At 38.3% G+C, this 22,942-nt stretch overlaps 1 protein-coding gene across 4 annotated transcripts in view; it reads left to right on the top strand.

Moving 5' to 3' along the window:
• lingo2 (leucine rich repeat and Ig domain containing 2) overlaps positions 1-22,942 on the top strand; it is a 214,816-nt gene that overhangs the window by 53,261 nt on the left and 138,613 nt on the right. For 3 of the 4 annotated variants that reach the window (XM_077578792.1, XM_077578794.1, XM_077578793.1), the window contains exon 2: positions 320-367. The exons of the other annotated variant lie outside the window; for it this stretch is intronic. The gene's annotated coding sequence lies outside the window, so the exon portion shown is untranslated. The remainder of the gene's footprint in view (positions 1-319; positions 368-22,942) is intronic. 4 annotated transcript variants of the gene reach the window in all.

The raw sequence follows: 22,942 nt of genomic DNA, 5'->3' as shown, positions 1-22,942 counted from the left end.
ATCCTCAAGAGAATCATCAAACTCAATAATTTTATCGACTTGGGCGAAAAAAAGAAAATTCCTATTCTGGACCCAAAAATATGTGAACAAACCCCGGCTCAAAAATAAATAAATAAAAAACTCAGACGCTCCCTGAACATAATATATTAGAGTTAATATATTACTCAGTGGTGTCTCTCGAGTGATGATCATTCATGTTGTCATCGGACGTGACACAGCATACATTGAGAGGATGATGACATGCGTGTGTGTGTCTCTCACATAATGACGCACAAAAGAATGGCTATTGCTAACGGATGTGTCTCTGTTTGCCTTTCAGGCTGGCTGAGGGCGGCCGTCGTCACGTTGCTTTTTCTCTTCCACTGAGGTACATTCATCTCTGGTTAAATAACACTTGTAATGGGATTCTGTATTACTCGGTACAGTACCAAGTTCCCATGTGGAACAATTTATGAAAGGGACAGGAAGTGCCCCGCACTCGAGCTCTACTCAGGAAACAAACACAGTGCAGCTCAGCCTCTGGTGCGTACACAAGTATTAAACACCATCAGTGTTGTTATAGCATCACAATTGTGATACTGTTGTACTTGTCTGTGTGGTAAATTTTCTAAAACGAAAAGGACATTGAAAATATTTAAAATAATAATGCCAAATGTGCATGACAGTGATGCTTTTTTTTTTCAGCCCAAAAAAATCATTTCTCCAAAAGTTTTAATGACTCACAACACTTAAATAAAAACTAAAATACATTTGCTACAAATGTCATCAAATTTCACAAAATATTTTTTTTATTCCTTTACAAAAAAACAACACAAATTTTCTTCTACTTTTTGAAAACATTTTTTTTTTAATTGGTCATTTGTGTTGAAAATAATGTTTTCAGTATTTTGTAAAATCTTGATTTGATTTATAATCCGTATTGAAATGCGTCTGTTTATATTCAATCATTTTATTTTCAATAATATAATTTTTTTTCCAATTATTTTTCAGTTATATTTAAATATTAAAATATTCAGAAAAAATCTAACCATCTTAATAAAAAAAACAAATTAATTAAATGAAAAAAAAATTGTACAGGCACATCGTTTTGTTTGCTCTTTTTTTCATATGGACTGAAAAAGTATGTTTTGAGGTGCACATCAGCAGCTGCCAGCAGCTGTGTTGTACCTTTCTGTACTTTTCATCTTTAGCTCTAATGTTGATGTCACGCACACACTCGCACACCTCTCATGTATCCAAATACAGCTGCAGGTACGATGGTGACTGCAGTCTTCGTGGGCGGCTCTTCAAAATAGGCCAACGGAACATGCTGTTCTTCTTTTTCTCACATTCGTCTTATGCGAATTGGTTGCTGCACATTTAGAGAGGTCATAAAAAATTTATTACTTTTGGGCTACTCGCGGTTACTGTACATCACTCTGTAGTGTTGCCATGGCGATAGCAGAATCACCTTCATAACGATGCAGCCAATTAGTGTCAATTTCTTAGTTACTAAGGTTGAGCACACGGTTGCTTAGATACAGACCAAGGGCCAAAACAAAGAGTTATTAATGATGTACTTTAGGTCTCTTAATAATTTTGGGAGGCTACTTTTATTTATTTGCGTTTGAGTGGAAAATTGTTTCGACTGTTAGTCGACCTATGACAAAAAAATAAATACAAATCATATGCTTAATTACTGTAGTCCTTGGTGCGAAATGTTTTTTTTTAAATCACAGATAAAGAAATAAAAAAAATCTTAATATGTTCTATCTTAAAATTTGGTTTTTTTGGGTTTGCTCTCCGGCCGGTGGCCCCTGCGGGGCCCGGGGGTCGTCCTTTGGCGCTGCCGCGGCCTGGGGGGTCCTGAGGTGTTGCGCTTGCCCTGTCCTGGCGGGGGTCGACGGCGCCCCTCTTTGGTGGAGATTTTCATGCACGCCAGATCCACCACACCAGCATCTATCGAAACTCAGACACAATCTTCCTCAGGTCATTGAATCGGTGGAGGCTGGTGTCTGTGGATCTCACTCCGCTTCATCTGTCCTTCCTTCCTTTCCTCAGTCTCTCCTTTGGTCTCTTGAGGTCTCCCTGATTGGTGGAAATTTAGATGTCTCTGGGGTTGGTGAAGGACTCTGGTTGGTGGCCTGGTGGGTGGTGTCTGGTCGGTGCTGGATTTCACTTTCCTTTCTTTTCTTTGGTCCTTTCTCTGGTTTCCTGACGGCCTCACGACTGGAAGTGTTCGGTTTAGGGAAACGGTATTTTTATTTTTTTTTATAGGTTTTAGGTGAACTAATGAATGCACGCACATACACATATTCACCCACATGCAAAAAAAAAAAAGTTTTTTATTATTAATCATAAATTATTAGATTTTTTTCATAATATCCTCAATATTTTTTTTAAATACACTCATATAAAATCAATAAAAAAAATATTCAGCTTTTTTTTTTAGTCCATTCCTAAATACAATTTTAAAATAAAAAACATTGTCCACTATGTCTCTCTCTATGTTTTTCATTTACGACTTAAAACCTGAACAATCTCATTTTTCACTGCACTCTCCTCAAGCTACAAAGGTTCGATACTACCGTCCGGTAATGGCGGCCCGCGGACACAATTTCAGAAGTCTCTTTTTGAAATTTTCTGTTCTTGCCACCCTAAATACCTAACAACATGAAACATCCAAGTCGGTGCTGCCAAATACGCTCACTGAGTGCTGTTATTCAAGAATGCACGTGTTAATTATTACCATCTAACTTTCCTTACACCTTGGAACGCATACTAGAGGTTGTTTGATGCATTTTTTATCAGGGACAGTCGACGGAATCAATCAAAGAAACGACGAATACGCTGCCTGAGGTTTATGAGACGCTAGTAAAAGCTGATGGCTGTGGGGGAGAAAGCTCAAATGTGTGCACTTCGTTGATGGTATACCAGCCTGCAGTTACTGGCACCAAGATATATTTCTACAGTAAATTTCCAGACGGCTTGTGAGCCTTCAAAGTTGTCTCGGGATGGAAAAACACATCTCTGGCTTTTGGGGGTGGTGGGAATAACAGCAGTTCTGCTGTCATCAACATGTTCAGTTGGAATGAGTTTGAGGTGAAAGCTTGTTCAGTCGCACGTGTTCCAACCCAGAACTTTGATGCGAGGGCGTGACATGAAAAGGGATCCAAACAACGGTTGCCATAGTCGAGCCAAAAAAAGCATACTGGGGAAAATTGGAAGTACATATGGATGAAATTAGCACATTTTCAACAAAACGGCCATGTAAGTGGCAGAAAATAAATAAAATAGATTGAAACATCGATATGCAAACAATGCTGTTTTTTTGTCATTTGTTTGACTTTCCGAGAATCCTCAAAATGTATACCTGCTTCTAATAGAAGCTCATCAATTCCCTAGTCAAGAATTGTCCAAAAAGTACAATCCCTGGATTTTGCCTGAAATGGTCGCTTCAAACCAAAATGGACGACTTCTTTAGATATGGTTTTGTGAGACTTTTGGACAACACACTTTCCAACAAGATGTAGGCCAAATATAAGAACCAATTACGTGCGTACCTGCAAATAATGTGTTCTTAATATAATTGTATTTTTAATAGTACACTTCTCAAGTCATTATACAGTATAAAAGACTCATTATCCTAACCCAAAAACAAACAACAAAAGCAAAAATTATCATTCAAGGATGAGCAAAAAAAAAATGCTTATAAACAAACCAACATTAAATGCAAGAATTTGTGCACTTGCTTCACAAAAACTCACTCAAAAATGTAATTTTATTTGAGGTATAATGTTTGTCCTTCATGTAATTCTAAATCAGCAAAATCATGTTGTATTAGTATACAATGTAAAATAAGATTTGGTGTAAGCATAACTCGGAGCCGTATATAGAGAGAGTTTAGCCAACTCTGTTTCGGCAGGGTAACAAGATGGCGTCCGTATGTCATGACCTGCAGTTGACCAATCACGCTGGTCACATGGCATATGGACGCCATCTTGTTACCCTGCTGAAACCAAGTTGGTCAAACTCTCTCTTTATACGGCTCTGGCACAACTAAGCCATATCTGCCATTTAGTGGTGAATGGTGATATTACAAAACTACTGTTAGTCACGGCATACTCATGATTAGGTAACCGCAGATTTGCAAATTTACAGACTTGTGGGGTTTTTTTTCTTCGGATTTTTTCAATATATGTAATTTTTCCCCTATTTCATGGAGACGGTATATTGATTTTATGTATTTTTTAATTAATCACAGTGCCACTCAGATTGTAGGCTGTCAGCTTGTCATTGTAGAACTGCTTCTATTTGGGGCTCATTTGGACAAATCCAACAATAAGAGCTCAGGATATGCTTCAAATCAGAATTGGTGAATTTCCTATTTGATTGGTATTTCAGACTTTTTCAGGCTTCATGTTATGATATACATCTACATACATCATTATCAACAAGGCATACTAGCCATTAATCTCCGGTGACGGCATTCGGATGCCATGTCCTTCCTTTAACTATGTCAATTTTGTTTATCGAATGCGAGTCTCCGTGACATGATGGCGGTGTTAATGCACGTAGCAGGAAGTGCGCTAAGAGCCAGTGTCAAAGCCACTGACAAGAGTTCCCAGCAGTAAGTTAGAAGTGAACATGCGAGGGGGAGAAGCGATCGATCTCATTGATTGGACATGGTGGAATTACGGCTCATGTTCTTCTCTTTTTCCCTCGCTTCTCTCTCTTGACTCTTAAACGAGCGACTCCCCCTCAACCAATGACTCAGATACTGCTGTTGCTGCTTGTAATCTTTGTGCCGCGTGACAAAGTAGTAGTACACACATTTTCTTGGCCTGGAGAAAATTAGAAGAGAAAAAAAAGTGAGTCGAAACAAGTACAAAATCACAAAATGTTCTACTTGACCAAAAAAGGGATTTATATGTATGCAATGGGCAATGAGTGACCAGAAAAAGTTGTCCCTTCAGTTCCAACAATGCTATCTGCCTAACAAAATTGCGTATGTGGCAATGTTTGTGCACAATACAATACAAAGTAGCTGACTACAAAACATATTTTAGAAAATGTACGTATTTTGTCATGATAGTAGTAGGTTGCCAAGGAAGTGCAATATGATATATTTTGCTGGGGATTTTGTCACATAAAAGCAGTATTTTACTGTTACAATGTTGACATTTAACTTTTTCAATTTATATTTTTACTGTTTTTGAATTTAGTTATAGGTATATACTGTAGATGTGATATAACCATGTGTAGTTAAATGAATAACAATGTGATAATGATTTTGTGAACTTCATTTGAACCTTTTACTCCTCACCATCTTTTGAAATAAGAATGTTTATGTTTTAAAAGTTGTCAGAGTCTCTTGTCATTAGTCATTTGGTCGTAAAAACTGAAGGTCCAAGGTCAAAGCCTGTCCACATCATTTCTCCGAAGCTGGTGGGGAGCTGAGATGACCATGACAGTATCTTGTGCCTACTTATTTTCAACACTATCTCTCTGTCAAATGTAAGAGGCGGAGAGAACCTTTTCTACTAGTATAAAGACACCTGGGAGTTTCCATATTTTACACACACTGGGAGCTTATCATCACTTTTCAAATGTAAGCTTTTTTCCTGTGTCTTAAGAGCTCTTAATAAATCCTTGCAAGGAAAACTTCTTCATGAGATCTCAATTCTGATTTATTTGAACACGCAAAAGATTACACTTAATAAAGTAATCAAATAAAGCCTTCAACAACAATATGTTTTGCTCATAAAAAGGCCAAATTAGGCTATGAAAAAGAACATACAGTAAATCCTCATTGACCCTACAAACTCTTTCAACAGTGCTAATGCTAAATGCTAAAAAAGTGCTACAGTAAAAAAGAAGTACATACAATGTCTGACCTGGAAAGTAATCAGTGGCCAAACAAATGTCATATTTAAACACCTTTTTCTCACAAAGTGTTAAGAGTCTGCGACTTCCGCAGTCTTTTCCCAGCAAAACCTTCCTATCGTTTGACATGTATTCACCTCGAGGAAAAGAGCCAAGTTTGACAGCTAAGAGAGCTTGGGAATGTTTGACAGTTGACTGACATGCGGGAGAGGCGGGGAGATTATCAGAAGGAATAATCCCAATACTTCTGAAGAAGACTCGGTTTTGGGGGGCGCAGGGCGGTATTGCTCTGGGGGAACTGGTTGTCAAGTGATGGGAGGACTGCAAGTTACCTCTATATGTGATGTACTGTAGATACAGTACAACCTGTACATTGGCTTTGGTAAAGATAAAACAAAAAGCCAAAGAAAAAGCGAAACAGTTGATCTGTTGATGTACAAAAGTTCTACACTTTCTACTTTTGTAGCCAGCACATGGTGCGCTTGGCTTAAAAACTGGCGAAGGAAATCTAGTTAGTTTGGGAATTTATCAGACTGTTTTTTTCTCTCTGGGGGGGGGGCTTTTTTTTCTTTTCTTTCCTTTCTACCCGGCGCACCTGACTGGTGACAGAAAGTAAGTAACTAGACTTGAGTCAGCTCGAAGCAGATCTAAGTTTTGGCGCAGGTGGTGTAACTCGATTTTGTTGAATTTGATCGAGACGGCGGCAGACAGATTGTGCGCTCCGCTGATGTGTGGTGGATGTCGAAGTATTTCATCATATTGCATTGAGCCACTGTAGAAAACAACTCATTGTATGCATCACTGTTATCATCCTCTTTATTATATTTATTAAAACGGGGTTAGGTGTTCACACACGAGATGACCGATCGAGGTGGAAGACATCTCCAATTGCCGACTTCACAGCTGTGATCTGTGATTGCGCTGGCCAACTTTACATCATCGGCCCGTGGATCTGCTTGCACTTCCTTTCAAACATACCTTGCACACTTTGATCTTCTCCTGCTTTCTATTTCTGTTTCTGCAAAGTCAAGCAGTATGTGTACCTCTCGTGCGGTGACTTTAAAGGGAACGAGTGGAGCCACTTTCATTGGCCAGGAAGTAAGTCAGCTTTGTTCACTCCCACAACGGCGCATAAGCCCCTTTCTTTATGCGTACAACTATAAAAAATACACAATCAGAAAGAAAACTCAGACCATGCCAACAAATATGCTCTAACATGTCACAAAAGTACAATAATTGGCGGAATATGCATTTTAAAAAAACTTGTAATTATCATAAACTCTGGTAAACACTTTTTCCAAACAATGCCAAGTTACACAGCACGCTGCAAGAAAAGTCAATAATTTCTATCTTCTTCTTCCTCCCCCGGCGCACCAAACCCACCAAAGTCCTGTTCTACAGTGTTGGAATAGAACAGCCCCAGAGCTCCTTGGTTACACACTTTCTCAGTCTCTTTCGTTGTCACTGTCAGTGTCACTTACGTCACAAGGCAAATTCCCTGATGAGCCTGTGCTTTCCTCTTCATCACGCAGCAGTCCAGCCTTTTGAAAGCCGTTGGTAATAGTGAATTTTTTTACACTGCTCCATGCCGTCAGGATCCGCTGACAGACTTCAGCAATAGTTGCTCTTATGCATGCGTATAGTTTTGGTAAAAGTTTTCTCGCCGCTCATCATCCAAGCCTCATCTCATCTCAACTGAATTTGGAATGTAACTTTAAATGCACAATTTACACTCATGTCGAGTCGCTGCAAATATTTTTGCGCACCCTGATTGACATGCCTTTTTGTCTCAGAAATGTATTGACAGCATGGAGCTTGTTAGTTAAAATCCAGAAATTGACCATGTCACATTTAAAGTCGCAGGGTTCAAATGGGGTAGCCACGGACTTCCGGGTTTTACACATTAGTGCCGTTCCAACCCCCCCCCCCCCCCCCCCCCCCCACTGCTCCTCGGCGGCAGACACTACACACTCGCAGCCTTGCACCCGTCGACGGGAACCCGCAACCGAGGGCCACAAAGGCGGAAGCGCAAGTACTGGGACGCGGCCCACACGTCGCAAACCGGAAACGGAAACAAAGTTGATGGGTGAAAACTCGGAAGTCGGGAGTCCCGCCTCCTCCGTGGCACATAGTCCATTTCAAAGTGTGGGCAAAATGTAATGGCTTGTCATCCGGAAATTATGCCAGGTGGTGGCTTGTAAGATAAATGTAGCAGTGTACATTTAAAGAAAGCATAAGTTGCTCGCAAAAATGATCCATTACAATATGAACAATTAGCTATTAACCTATATAACACCCCCCCCCACTGTACATTGTTGCAAATTTAAATATTTGCTGCTGTAATTCAACATTTTACAGTAAAAACACACGTAGAACTATATTGATCACAAATAGTTAAATTAGACTGAAAATATTACACCTGACGACACATAGACAGTTGTTTATGATTTGAACATGAGGCTGTTCTCCCGTTAGTGTAGGTCAACAAATTTGAAAGACAAAAACTGGTCGGATAAGAACATCAGGGAGTTTTCAGCATACTGATGCTTTTGGTAGTGTTAATTTGAGCCAAATTGATGTCTTCTTTTCTGCTAAACAATTACCCAAAAATCAAACTAATTGCAATAAAAGCACTGAATTAAGTGTCTTTCTTTGCCGAAACGTCCTGATTGGATTGACTGTGGTGATAATCAGCGGCTTTTTAAACGGGACAAACACTTCCCAGATATCTGGGGTCTCGAAAGCCATCGCTCTGTGTCTCATTTCCCGTCGTATCGATGTCCTTAAGTGAGCTTCCCCAAGCGCATGCAGGGGCGGGATCCTTTCATATGGATCGCTGACAATGTGCTGGAGCACAGCTGATTGGCAGACCTCAACATTAGCACAAAAAGTCTATATAGTGGATGCTTTGCAGCATAAATTGTAATCATAATAATATGCTAAATGCAATGGTCAAACCAAAAATCTTACTAGAACTTCTCAAAGATTGATCCTCACTCCCGATGGACAAGCAATATCCCTCTCCCACATTGATTTTTGGCTCTCGGAAACACCAACCACTGTTATATACACACCAGTTCCCGGCTGGGAGTGTTGAGATTGGTCGCCCTGAGTGCAGTTGGTTGGTCAGTGATGAAGTCCAATCTTCAATGTGATGAAACGCGGAAGACAGATCAAAAGAAGGACGGGAGGGAGGGAGGAAAGAAGGGGGCTGGGGTGAAAGGGAGGAAATGAAGGGATGAAGGAAGAGAGGATGCAAAGAGGAGAGAGGAATGTGAGGGATGTTTTAGAGGGGTGGGGGTTGGATGGTTGGAAGGAAGAATTGAAAAAAAAAAGGATGGAGGATAAACAAAAGTAAGAAAAGAAGAAATGAAGGGAGGGAGGACAGATGGAAAGAAGGATTGAATGAATGACAGAAGAAGAATTGAAAGAAGGAAGGTAGCAGGAAGAGAGGAAAAAGGTTAAGTGAGGATGAAAGAAGGGAGAGGGTTGATGGATGGAAGGAAGGATGAGGAAAATGAAGGGAGGCAGTTAGGAGGAATACAGGATGGAATAAAGGGAGGAAATGAGGAAGGGAGGAAAGAAGGAAGCAATGACGGAAGCGAGGGAGTAAAGTAGGGAGGAAGGAAGCGTGATGATAGGTTTAGAAAGGACAAGAAAGAAGGGTGTAAGAAGGGGGCTGAATGGAGGGTCAAAAGAAGGAAGGCTAGTTAGAAAAAAAGTGAGGATAGATGAAAGGAAAGAAGGAAGGAAAATATGAAGGACAGAATGATGTAAGTAGCCCTAATGAAACCTAAACGCTAGAAACCCTATTTTGAAACCCAAATTTCAATTTATGATTAAACTGTGTTTAATGAATACAATTGTATGAATGTGATGATAGTACATGCAAATAAATAAGACACTTTAAGTGTATGCTGTATCTACTTTGGGCCCACCTTGTATACCAAAATATTAAATTTAGCCACAAAAGTCTCATACTTGTTTATGAAACGGCATCATTGAAACACAAGAGTGTTTATTAACATGTGGGCATCCAACAAAATTGTTTAACACTGTTGACTCGGCATGGAAGTTTGTTGTTGCAGTTGTTTAATGAACTGTGCGAGCGTATTCAATAAATATGCAAAGAACAGCCTGGCTGGCGAAGGCCAAGGGTATCTTGTCCGAGCATTGCAGAAGACGCTCTGACCAGTGCACTGCAGCGTGGAGGCAGATGGACCGCAGTCATTACTCAGAAAAACGACTCGGGGAAATAGAAGCCAACTCGCTGGCTTGCTCTCACTTTTTTTTTTTTTTTTTACAATTACGATGCCAGGTCACCCAGGCTTTATTTCTTCTGACCCATTGAAGACATTCAAATTGAGCTCACATGTTGCTAGGCAGAATTGGGAATTACTCCAAAAAATCCATCCTCCAAATCAATTTTGACTAATAGCATTCATTTTGGTCGATGTGTCTATCATGAGAAAAGTTTCAAAAATGCATGCTTAAAAAGACACAGGAAGGCTGCCATTTTGTGTAGAAGCAAACAATTTAGGATTAGGTTGGATATTGATATGAAATTAAAAAGTGAGTTTCACTTAGCAAATCAAATGTGGTCTAAAATGAAAAGTCTCAATAAGCCATACCTAAAAAGCCTGCTGTTTTGGTTTGAAACGGCCATTTTAGCCATTTCCAGGGGTCCTTAAATGACAAACTCATCCTAGAGATTTAGTCTGATGGACAGCAAATGGGAAGCTTGTGTGCTAAACAAATCAGCAAAACAAAATTGTGAAGCATTTAAGTTTCCATCATTATGGGTGGAGCATGCAGGCAAATTTTGATGACTTACTATTTTATTTCTTCATTGCTTACAAAATTTCACAACTGATAGTGCTGTGCATTAAATATGAAATCCATATACTGAAAAATATAATGCTGTACTTGTTGATGTGACTTTAACATGTTCTGACTGCACACGCCACTCCATGAAAGAAAATGGTAAAGCACTCAAACGCCAATAAAATTGCAATCATGATGTTGAAAAATTAAATAAATTAATAATCATAATAATATAGTTTATACCGCGTGAAGTGGGCATCTGTTTTTTTTCCCCTGTTTTGTTTTTTTCTGTCGTGAGGTCAGGGCACCCTTTCAAATGATTTCATTAAGAAACCAAGCCAATGAATCATCTTAACGATGTGTTGCTGCTGTGCTGTTGGAGCAAACACACACAAAAAGAAAGAAAAAGAAATGAAATGAATAAATGGGGGGGGAAACAGGACAGCGGCAAGAGGGGGGACATCCACTCAATGTTTTGCTCATAAAACTTCTCTCACAGTAGCCTCCTGGGAGGAGGGCTTATGTCCCCTGTTATAAATCAAGTACCTTCTTTACTTAAAATGCATATTATCCATGCATACTACACTACCTAAAATACCCTTCGCCACATCATGCTCGTTCTATACACCTAAATGTACTATATTTACAGGATATTATATTTGATTTATGTGTACCTCGAATATACTATTCATAATTACATCATAGGTGTTGTATGTACCGCTATTGTACCATATTTAGAGGTCTATACATATCATATACCATATTCCATATTTAAATCAAATATAATGGTCCATGTATACTCAGTATGTATCAGGTTTTAATCACATTTATTGGTCTATAGACACATATATTTACTTTATATGTACCTCTGATAAATAATAAATCATATATACATTATATATTATGTCTATACAGTTCTAATACATTGTATTTAATGTTATATGCACCTTTAATGTACCACATTTATACAGGAATGGTCTACTAAAATTGACCATACTCCGTATATATCAGTTTTAATGTTCCATACACCTCAAATATGCAATCTTAGCATCACATATCATCATCATCATATTTAACTAAGGGTCCATGTACCGCTAATACACACAATGTACAATACCTCTTTACATCATTTTTATGCTATCTCTAACCCACCACATTTAGATTACATTTAATGGTCTAACACACATGACGTGCCATGTTTACAGATTTTGATCTATTTACCTCACCACTACCATATTTGCATCACATTAATGGTCTATACATCTTATTTAGAAGTGAAGACCTTCACATTAATCAGCACTCAAGAAATAGCTTTCAGTTTCATAAAGATTGGTGACTCCTCTACACACATAATGCTCCTTATTTAGTTGTATACAGACTAATGTATCATATTTACATATTCATTGATCTATACATACAGTATTTACATTATATGGACTATACACAAAGTGCACCATAAATACATCCCATTCCAAACTGGGCCACATTGGGAAGTGCGTGACTTGAAGCATGAAGTGACCCGAATAGAGGAAATTACCCTTGATGTAAACATATTGTAAATGAAATGATCTGCACAACAGCATGTTTGTTTGTTTGCTTTTAACACATTCCAAATCATTTTGAAAGAAACGTCCAATACAATCAATGGCTCAGACTGTGTGAGCAAGAGGGGAATCAATGCCTTTCCTATTATAATGAGAAGTAGAGAAAAAGACCCAATCGGCTTCCAGTCACGCCCCTTCCTTCGATTGTAGTGTGGGTACGGGGGAGGGGGCATGATTTAGTTTTGTTCCAAAGCAAGCTTTTCAGCCCATTACGCTCCATTCACCTCTCTTTGGCCGTCTCCATCATCATTAACACCTGCCTGGTCATTACATTGAGCGGGCAGATAATAGGAGCTAGATTATGGAGTCCATCATTTCTTTTCCAAATTACACAGGCTAACGATTCGTGCAGCCGGGAAAGGGGTTACGATAGGTCAGCGGGCCAAAAGGCTGAAGTAGTTGCGACAGGTCGCTATCAAGAACATGAAAAACGCCCGTCGGTGTGTGCTTCTGTTGTGAAACGTTCACCCGTGACACCAAGTACAAAGCAGAGCACCTTGCTGGTAAATGTGGCCTGACTCCAATTGACCCGAGTGTCACCGTGTGTCCACGCAGCAATTCTCTACATGAGGGCACGGCATACACAAAATGAACAAATATGCTGATTGGACGCCAATTTATTGTGCTTTAATTCAGACGTGTTAATCTGAAGATGGAGTTTGCAAGTTTGGTTTAGTTGGGTTCATATCTGAGGTCTTGAGCGTTAGCCAATCAATTGTCTTGTAAAATGGTGTTGCCTTTTTGCTACCAGGAAAACAGTAGAGTGAAGAGAGCGATGGAATAAAATAGCTACATTAAGTACTAATATCCATTTCCCATAAAACAACACAAATAATGACTAGAAGTTGAAGTTATTGTTTTTTTTGGGTAATCTTTTATGTTATAGAACACTTTAAGAGCTTCTTCGTAAAGCAACATTACACACCAGCATGGTAGCAGCAGAATAAATGAGTGTGACCTTATAAACAAATCCAAGCAACCCCATCATACATCTTATTACAACATTTCTATATCATTACACAACTATGAGCCTATTAAATTAAGCAATTTGTCGCCAGCTTTCCCTTTGGCTCAGGGTGGGGTGGGGGGATTCACTGCCGCTTCTACGTTACCTTAAGACTGTCATCATTAATTTAGACCTCTCGTTTTTGTGAAGAGTAACTTGTTTTTCCTTATATTAGTTTCCAATATGTGATATATATATATATATATATATATATATATATATATATATATATATATATATATATATATATATATATATATGTATGTATATATATATATATATATATATATATATGTATATGTATATATATATATATATATATATATATATATGTATATATATATATATACGTATATATATATATATACGTATATATATATATATATGTGTATATATATATATATATATATATATATATATATACGTATATATATATATATACGTATATATATATATATGTGTATATATATATATATATATATGTATATATATATATATATATGTATATATATATATATATGTATATATATATATATATATGTATATATATGTATATGTGTGTATATATATATATATATATATATATATATATATATATATGTGTTTGTGTGTGTAAGTATTGCCATCATCTGCTAGGCAAACCTGAAAGCCAGAACAGGAGATCCTCCGTTTACGTTATTACGTCACTTTTGTGTTTGTTACAAAGGTCATTGATTTATCAAAATCTACCACGTTGGGTCGCCGTAAAACCCGTCTATATGTAAAAATCGGAAATTAAGTCACGTTTCCATAAAATGTCCCCTTTAATTGCGGCCAATGTGTCTTTTCAGGAGTGTTTGACCAAACTGACCTAACCAAAGTCTAGGGGACACTCTATGCAAATAATGATTGCAAATTGTGTGCTGCTCTTTGCTGTGGCCCGCAGATTGATTTCCAGGTTGCTAAATCAAAGAACCTTTAGTGTGTTGCGATCGATGCGTTCCTCATCTGTAACGCGTCTCTGCCAAAATGGCAACCGATAGTCCCGAAGAGAAGAACAGCAGACACGTCAGGAAATGAATTAAGGTCCTCTTTCCACAAGGACTTTTTTTGCTCGAGTATATCATTCCACGGTCGGCTGGAGTCGCTTAAGATCGTCCGTGAGGAAAGGTCAAGCTTAAGAGATTGCATTTGTCACAGCTGGGATCCCCCGCTAAATGACTACAGCGTCTTGTCAACGTGCAGCCAATTGAATGAAAGTGCTGACATTTTGATGTGTATTTAGCCTCAACTGAACAGAAGTTTGGGGATCTTGTTAAATACCAAACATCATCGCCACTAATGGTCTCCCGTGCAATCGGTGCCCTTGCCCTTATGTCCTTGGATGCTTACGTTGATGCGCCCATACGTTTTTGGAGTCTTGGCATGCTTGCTGTGGCTGGATTTGGTCTGAATGGTTCAATTGGTAATAAGATCCCAGGTGGCATAATTTCATAAATGTGTGTAAATAGAAAATCACACGGAATAAGATATCATCAGATGAAAATTGTCTGTATGCAGATGTGTAAATGCGTACTTACTGATCTTTATCATGTTAACCTTTTTTTTTCTTTTTTTTTAAATGTGAGCAAATTCACATACCATGAGGGTAAAAATCACCCCAACACACCTGACACCACAGGATAATTGCTCATGATCATCTTTTCAGAGACGTCCAACAATCGGGCCTTTGCTGTCGTTTATCACACGGGGGTGAAAATGCTCAAATTTGGCCTGTTTGTCAGAATGTGTGCCGTCTGCTACAGACAACTCGACTGTTCATACAAGCCGTACATCATATTTGTGGTTTCCCTGCTCGCAAGATGCTTAATATCTGTGTAACATCACTGGACATTTGGTTTAAAGCCTAATATAAAAGATGCAGCTAACATAGATATGGTAGACATTAACTCATATATAACTACAAAACTTGTCCGGTCCGCAATGTATACTTATTTCCTTTTATGTGTACGGTTGTTATTGCTTGTTGAAATTGATACATTTTTAGCGCATTGCCAAAAGCATTCTGTAGCTTGAGGCGATAAAAGCATTGATTTCCAGCAAGGACAAAAGGCAAATGAACAAGCATGAACACCTCCTGTGTCATAATGATAAAGCCCTTTCTTTTAAGTGACATTTAGTGCATCCGACAGAATTGAACCAACCCAACCCGCTTACTTTCCCTGTCAACAGGCAGTTATAACCTTGTGGATCGCCGGCTGTCATCCATTAAAAAAGGACACTAGTAGTATCTGGTCAAAGAGGTTTATATGAGACGGATGCTTTTGTTTAGCTGACCTCCTCTGTCTATAGTCTATATATTAGAGGCTATCTTTTTTTGTTGTGCTAATGAATCAGTAAAGTATAAACCGTTGCATTAGGATGCATTAACACAGATGTAATCCTTACATGATTGAATCAAATGTTAAAGGCATTCTTTGGCATTATGTCATCCTGTCCTCGAAATTGCTGCTTAAGCGGAAGTACAAACATATTTATAGATGTTAAGCCGCTATACCATATGGACACATTACACAGTGACACACACTTGAAACTCATGCAATTCTTTGTTACTTTGGCAATGAAGTACAGGTACCGTGTGCCATATAACACATGGCAGATTTATCGGACGGACTCTCATTGTCTGGGAACCAGTATCCCATTAGCACCAGCGCCAGCACCCATGAAATTGAAGTTTCATTAGACTGACTCTGAAGAGGTGATAAAAAATAGAAAATCATGAGGTGTGGACACGTTAGCACGGTGGTCACTTTGCTCAGTTCCTAGGATGATGCACTCTCATAGTTTGGCCAAGGTTAAATTAACGGTTTGTTTGTCAATGTTCAGGGTTTTGCATGACTATTTAATGGTAGACTTCACCCTCCCTATAACAGTATGTTTTGTGTGAAGTACAGAGGCAGATGACAATGGTTAAATAGAATTAATTGATCAAATCTTCTTGAGAGTAGACCTATGTCAATGATCTACTTTAATAGATAACAAATGGTAAGGCACATAAGGGAACCTTATAGGTCCACTAGATTTTATTTTCACATATTTGTGATCACTGAGAAGGACCATGTAACTTTTTCCTGATGGGGATCCAGTGCATTTAGAGCAGCTATTGACTTTTTTTGTATTTGTTTTGATCAGTATGAAGAAAAAAATGCATGAAGCAGCCTATTCTGGTGAATTTTCAACACACAAATTGCACCTCAACTTAAAAACTTTGTCTTACCCAATATTACTACGACTAATGTTACGATGATTACTACTAGTAGTACTACTACTAATACTACTGTTGTTATTATTATCATTATTATAATTATTACTTGCAGTTGTGCTGGCAGGGTTGGTGGTAATAGTGGTGAAAGGGATGGTAGCGGCAGTAGAGTAGTAGTAGTGGTAGTGGGGATAGTGGTAAGCGTCACAGGTGAGTGAGTCAATGAATTTTGAGCGTCCGTCATTCAGCAATCGTCAACAGCCGGGACACCTTTCTTTCATTGTCAATCCGTCAATATTTCCAGCCGGACCGTCAATCCGTCATTCGACGATTGCTCAGCGAAATGAGCGTCCGTCAATGTCCAGATGCTTTATTTATCATTCTGAAGACATTTCAAACATTACCGTGATCATAAAGTTATTGAATCCGCTAAGCTTCCTAATTAGCTAAACTTAGATGGCTGCACAAGTTACACACATCATTCATTTGAGATAGACATACAGGTTGTGTTCAAAGATAAACAACAGAAGTCACTTGATGTCAGTCAAGTACAAAGAGTCCGTTTATGTCCCGAATTATGTAGACTTCAGATTAATTACGAGCGACAGGATTCTTGAGGATAATACCGGTAGTGACCGCTGGAGGGCACTGTGGTACCGTATAACTTCCGAGGGGCGTTGTTTTAAAAAAACACATAGCTGATTCCTGTAGATAGACCAGATCATAAAAGTGATCTTGGGACTGATAAGCAGTCCTATCGCTAGTCTGCTTGCTGAACAGACTTTTAGATCTCAGTAGGCGCTGCGGTATGTGTTTTCTGTGGGTTGTAAAAACAAAACTCAGTCCCTTGCTGGAGGAAAGTTCAAAGTGTTTTTCCTTTTTGAACTATCTCTGGTTGGTTTGAGGAAACACAGGGTTAATCCATCAAGGCACGCACACACATTCCCCAGGGGGAAATGTTAAAAAGGCAAAAAGAGAAAAAAAATTTAGGGTGACGGGCAATATTCGTTACACACTCTTATTTCTTCCTCCACAAGCTTACATAACATCCAGTAGATTCATGAGTGCTTTTATAGGCATATTCTTTTCTTCCAGAGCACACCAATCAGTGCAAAATTGTCTCTGAAGCTCGCCATACATGAGTCAGTGTTTCACTTCAGCCCTGCAATCACTTGTGAGCTTGGCCAGGCTCTCCAAAGCTACCTCGTGATGCGGCAGCGGTATTTCCATAAATCGGACTCAACACAATCCCCTTTTTTGATCGCACGCAATCCCTCCTTCGAACCTGGCCGTTGACAATTTCCCCGCCGACAACTCGTCCAGTTGGCTCGGAGGAGCCGCTAGACGTGATGAGTCTGCTCCACGTTTCCAAGAGATGGACAAATTGGGCTAAGACACGGGCTGTTGAGTACGGAGGGAAAGCTAATCACTTTAGCCCAATGCTGAGGATTATGTAGTCAAAGAAGAAATGTTGCCATTGTTCCCGAAATGCCAGATTGTGCATTTCTTTTTGTGTGTGTTATTGCTGATATTTTCCCAAGCTTGTTTTAGCCTTATTTGCCCGTCATTGTTTACTGCAAGATCCACGTTGAGGATGAAGCGTCCAATTAAATCAGGATTTGTTGGTATATGCCATCACATCAGGATTGCCAGTGTCAATCTAATCTTTTCATCGCTTGTGTGGCAGGGTGTTTCCTTAGCTATATATAGTGCATGTGTGCATGAAAAAAAATTCAACAGAGAACCCCAAAAAATGTTGGCAATGAATACTAATACTAACATTTATCAAAATGTAGTAAAATATAGCACGACAGCAACATGAGGAGAGAAATTGCTATCCTGTAGTCTGAGAACATACTTAAAGATAATTTACAAAATGCTCAAATGGTATCCACTGGCAGGCCACTTCCACAAGGTAAAAAAGGAGGTCATATTTAAAAAAAAATAATAAGTGTATAACATTTATCACCTAGAATAAAAAGAAGAAAAAAAAATCTGTATCGATCAATCAGTCAATTTCAATTTACAAAGCATGTTTCATGCACAAGGAAAACTGAATGTGAATAGTTATAAACAATTATAATACAAAAAAATAATAGTGAAAACAACAAACAGGGGAAAAATGTGGTAAACAGTATGACATGATGTGCAGACGACAACCACAAGCTAGTTTCTGACCCAGTCCTCCACAAATGTATAGCATGTGCTCCGAGTCCAGTCTCGACCAGAGCTAGAAGAACTCCTGTGAGAATAAATAAGACATAGAGTGTAATTGCTGAAAGGGCACTAGCAGTCGCCCTAAGTGAGCGTCCCCGTGGATCTCTGACCTGACCTTCTCTTTCTTATAACACAATGGAGAGCAAAAATATATATCTCCTGTATATATTTGAGTAGAATCAGCATTCTGTTGTTTTTTTCTCTCTTTGCTTGCAACTAGTCTAAAAATGTAATATCACAGACAATCACCTTTTAATGCACGCTGTTTCAGCAAGTTAGCAATATTAGCTAATTAATTTGTGTGACAATGTTGTAGTAGTAGTAGTAGTAGTAGTAGTAGAGTGCTGTAGTGGTGGTTTTGGTAGTTATGTTGGTGGTAGTAGCCATACTAGCACATTAATAGTAGTAATGACCATTACTATGTGCTTACAGTAATCCTGTGGTAGTGGTAGTAGTAGAAATAGGAGTAGTAGTGGTATTTTTAATATATTTTTCAAGTAAAGGATGTGAATAGAATAAATACTAAAGATTGTAGTAAAGGGATGTTTTGTAAATGCAGAGGCGAGTCAATGTCATAACTTACATGGGCGATCAATAGAGCAATAGCAGAGTGAAGCTGGATGGCTGATTAAACACAATCATATTGTTAGCCCCCAGGGTCGCGTCTGATTGCTTTTAATAAAAGACACTAAGAAACGATCGTCAAGTAGCTCGTCTTGGGCATTTAGTGTGGATAATGTTTTGCTCAAGGACACATTGATGGGATATAAGTCACACACACTAGACGGCCATTTTAATTTTTTATACACACTGGTAGTATGTTAGCATTTCGTTAATTCTCTTTTTAAATTGACAACAGGGCAAGATTTGCCTCAACATGAGTCGAGAAAGTGCTATCTTCCAACGGTATTATCAGTGGCGTAGCTTGCCATTTGGCAAACCAGGCAATTGCTTGGGGCCCCCTAGTCAGAGGGGCCCCCAGAGGGTCAACAGATTTCACACACACATATATACAGTATATATATATATATATATATATATATATATATATTTAGACCTGGATGAAGGAGGATCATGGCCAATCAAAGTGGCTCCTCTCATTCCCCCCAAGAGAATGCCTCCACCCCTGATTTTTATGTATGAATTTTCTTTGCGGGGTTTTTGACAACATATTGGATTAGTGAAGGCGTACCTAATGAAGTGACCACTGTGGCTTTGTGCTATGGCATCAAACCGCCAGTGTTTCTGAATTTGTTTTGAGCTTCACAGCAGGGTTAATATTAATCTTACTATATCCCCGTTTCTTTGACTTTGTCATTATTTTTGTAACTCTAATTTCGATGGGTGTCGGCATTTCTTTTATTGTTTGTCATCTCTTTCTTGTCACCTTCTTTAAAAAAAAAATCCCCTTTTTCCTTACTGTTTTATCCAAACTTTATGCTACCGCCTGCGAGGAAAAGTTTCGTCTGTGACATTTACGCGACCTTTTGAACCAAATTCCCCCTGTCTCTCCTTACCCTCTCTGTTGTCTTCTCCTCTTTTTTTCTTCTTTTGCGTATGAAACACACACTGCCAAGTGTTGAATTAGCTTCTTGTCGAGTCAGTTTGAAGAGACACAGATAAAGAAAAGGAAATCACTGAGGGTTTTTTAATTCTTTTCATAAAGTCTCTCCAGCACTCGAGGCTTAGTTCGTATCATGCTAAATTCATGTAGCAGTGCATGTCTGTTGTCCCTGGCAACCAGCTGAAACTAATAGCATGTTGCAGCATAATCACTGTAGGGGGGGCAGTGCTAATTATCTTGAGTTTTAGGTGATATAATCTATGGAGTTATTGCACTCTACCCATCTTTTCTTATTGAATTCAAAGCAAAGGTCTAAAAGCTTCGTCTGGCTTGTCTGCAGGAATGAAAGTTTTTTTCGTTGTCGATCTTTTGTGGCGTGAAACGATAGGGCAGAAAGCTCACAGTTTGGTACATATCTTTGTATTGACCCACAGTTCAGTTCACATCGGGTACAGTATAAAATAAAAGACAAAAGTGCCTTTTTTTGTGTCTAATATTTAAAATGACAAATTAACATTTTGATGAAAATAAATGTTTTCTTTTTTTCTTTTTTTAATTTTTTTATGGTTTATCTACTTTTTTTTTTAGTTTGTCTTGCAACTTTAATAGTTTGTCCTGTTTTTGGGAGGTTTCAGCAGATTTATTTTTTTGCTACTTTTTTAGCAAAGTGCAAGATCATTACTGTGTCATCCTTTTTGGAAAGTGCAACAACAATAGCTTCTCATCTTTTACAGAAAATACAGTAATTGTTGAGTTTCTTTTTCTAAGTGCAACATAAATAGTTTGTCTATATTTTTATATAACTGCAACATCATTTGTTTTCATTTTCTAAAATGTAATATTAGTAATTTGACTACTTATTAGTAAACATAAATACTTAGTCTTATTTTTATTTTATTTTTTTAAGGACAAGTATAAGCAGTGTCCTTTCAAATGAGACCACACGTTTTATGCTAACATACATCGCTAGCCAGAGGCTAACTGCACTGTTTGTGTACGCCATCAGCATGTGGCTGTAGTGCGAGTCAGCTACACTAACTGTACCCTAACAAAATGTCCCATACCAAACTACTATTCATGATTGCACTGTATCACGTTATGAACTCCTGGTATAGTAGCTGTCTACAGAACCGTGCCATAAAACACATCACATGTAAAGTCTGATTGCAAAAGGGGTGCTGCAAGATTGAAAGCAGTACAGCCCTCTCCAAAATCTACCGTATTCTCTCTCAGTGACACAAATCAAGCGTCTCTCTGTAAACCACCATCACATGACATCTGTTCTGGAAAAAAAAAATAGAAAGGCAGGATGTTCCCTTGAAGGACACGGTGAAGTGACTTGAGCCTTGTCGACAGCCGTGGTCTTTTGTTTCCCCAGCGAGGAACCTCGCTAGATGGAATCGATCCGACTTCTCGTCCCTGCCATTTATCTCTGGCTACTCCTGTTTGATCTGCGGCTGTCAGTTTGAGAAATGACCGGCGCGCAAACCTTGCACATGGCCAAATTCCGGCCACCCCAAAAAATACTAGGAGGACATAAAAATAATTCACATTAAAGACAAAATCAACTACAAATCTTTGGCATGTTCTCCTTGGCTGTACTTCTTTTGAAGAAGTGCTTCTTTGCTATAGGAGGTAATTCCAACTTTGATGTCTACTGTGGGACGCAATAATTCCTCGTGAGTGGCTTTTCATTAGCAGCCATGTCATATATGCATTGCAATGATCACGTGACTGTCCAAAATGGCCGATACTGTACTTAATGCAAAAATATTCATAATATGTGCTATATAATCATAATCGCTCAACATAAATTAAAAAAAAATTCAGGGAAGTGTTTAAATTAACCATTTCACAGAAGCTGGTTAGTTTTTCATAAGTCTTGTATTCCTTTAAGTGTATTTATGTAATAGTTTATTTTTTATTTTTATACTTTGAGTTTTTTCAACATTTTTTTTGTATTTGTGTGTGTTTTAAGGTATGTAATTTCACGTTTTATATTTTATATATTTTTTCATCTTATGGGGTTAAATTCAATTTGTTTTTAATCAAATCAAATATAGAGAATACAATGAATTGGATAAAAACAAATGAAAAATTGTGAAGGTATATAAAACTAGTATTCAGTCCTGCTCACTGTTATTGACACCCCTTCATTTTTTGCATGATCTCTTCAATATCTTCTGAAATAAATGGAATTGTACCAAGTTTATATCATCAGGACCTTTTAATTGGATGTCCAAAGTAATTAAACAAAGGAAATTGTTCTTCAACTTACATCATGTAATTCCAAAGAAGAATTAGAAAACACAGCATGTGCTTTAAAAATGTCACCCGTTTTTGATATTTGGTTGCACACCCTTTGGCAGTGATGACACCTTCCAAGCGTTTCTTCTAGCTGTTCCCAAGCTTCCTGCACTTCTCCGCTAGTATGTTCCCCACTCTTCCTTTGCAAATTCTTGAAGCTCTTGAAAGTTTGCAGGTTTCTTTTCGCAATAGCACATTTCAGCTCATATCAAAGATTAGAATTTTTTATTTTTCGGATTTAAATCAGGATTTATCAGGATCAGGATCAGTCATTGCTGGCCATTTTAAAACAGTATTTTTTTTTTCCTTTTTAA

Source organism: Vanacampus margaritifer, chromosome 10 (assembly GCF_051991255.1).
Source record: "Vanacampus margaritifer isolate UIUO_Vmar chromosome 10, RoL_Vmar_1.0, whole genome shotgun sequence".
Taxonomy (NCBI): Eukaryota; Metazoa; Chordata; class Actinopteri; order Syngnathiformes; family Syngnathidae; genus Vanacampus; species Vanacampus margaritifer.
This window is presented reverse-complemented; position numbering and strand designations above follow the sequence as displayed.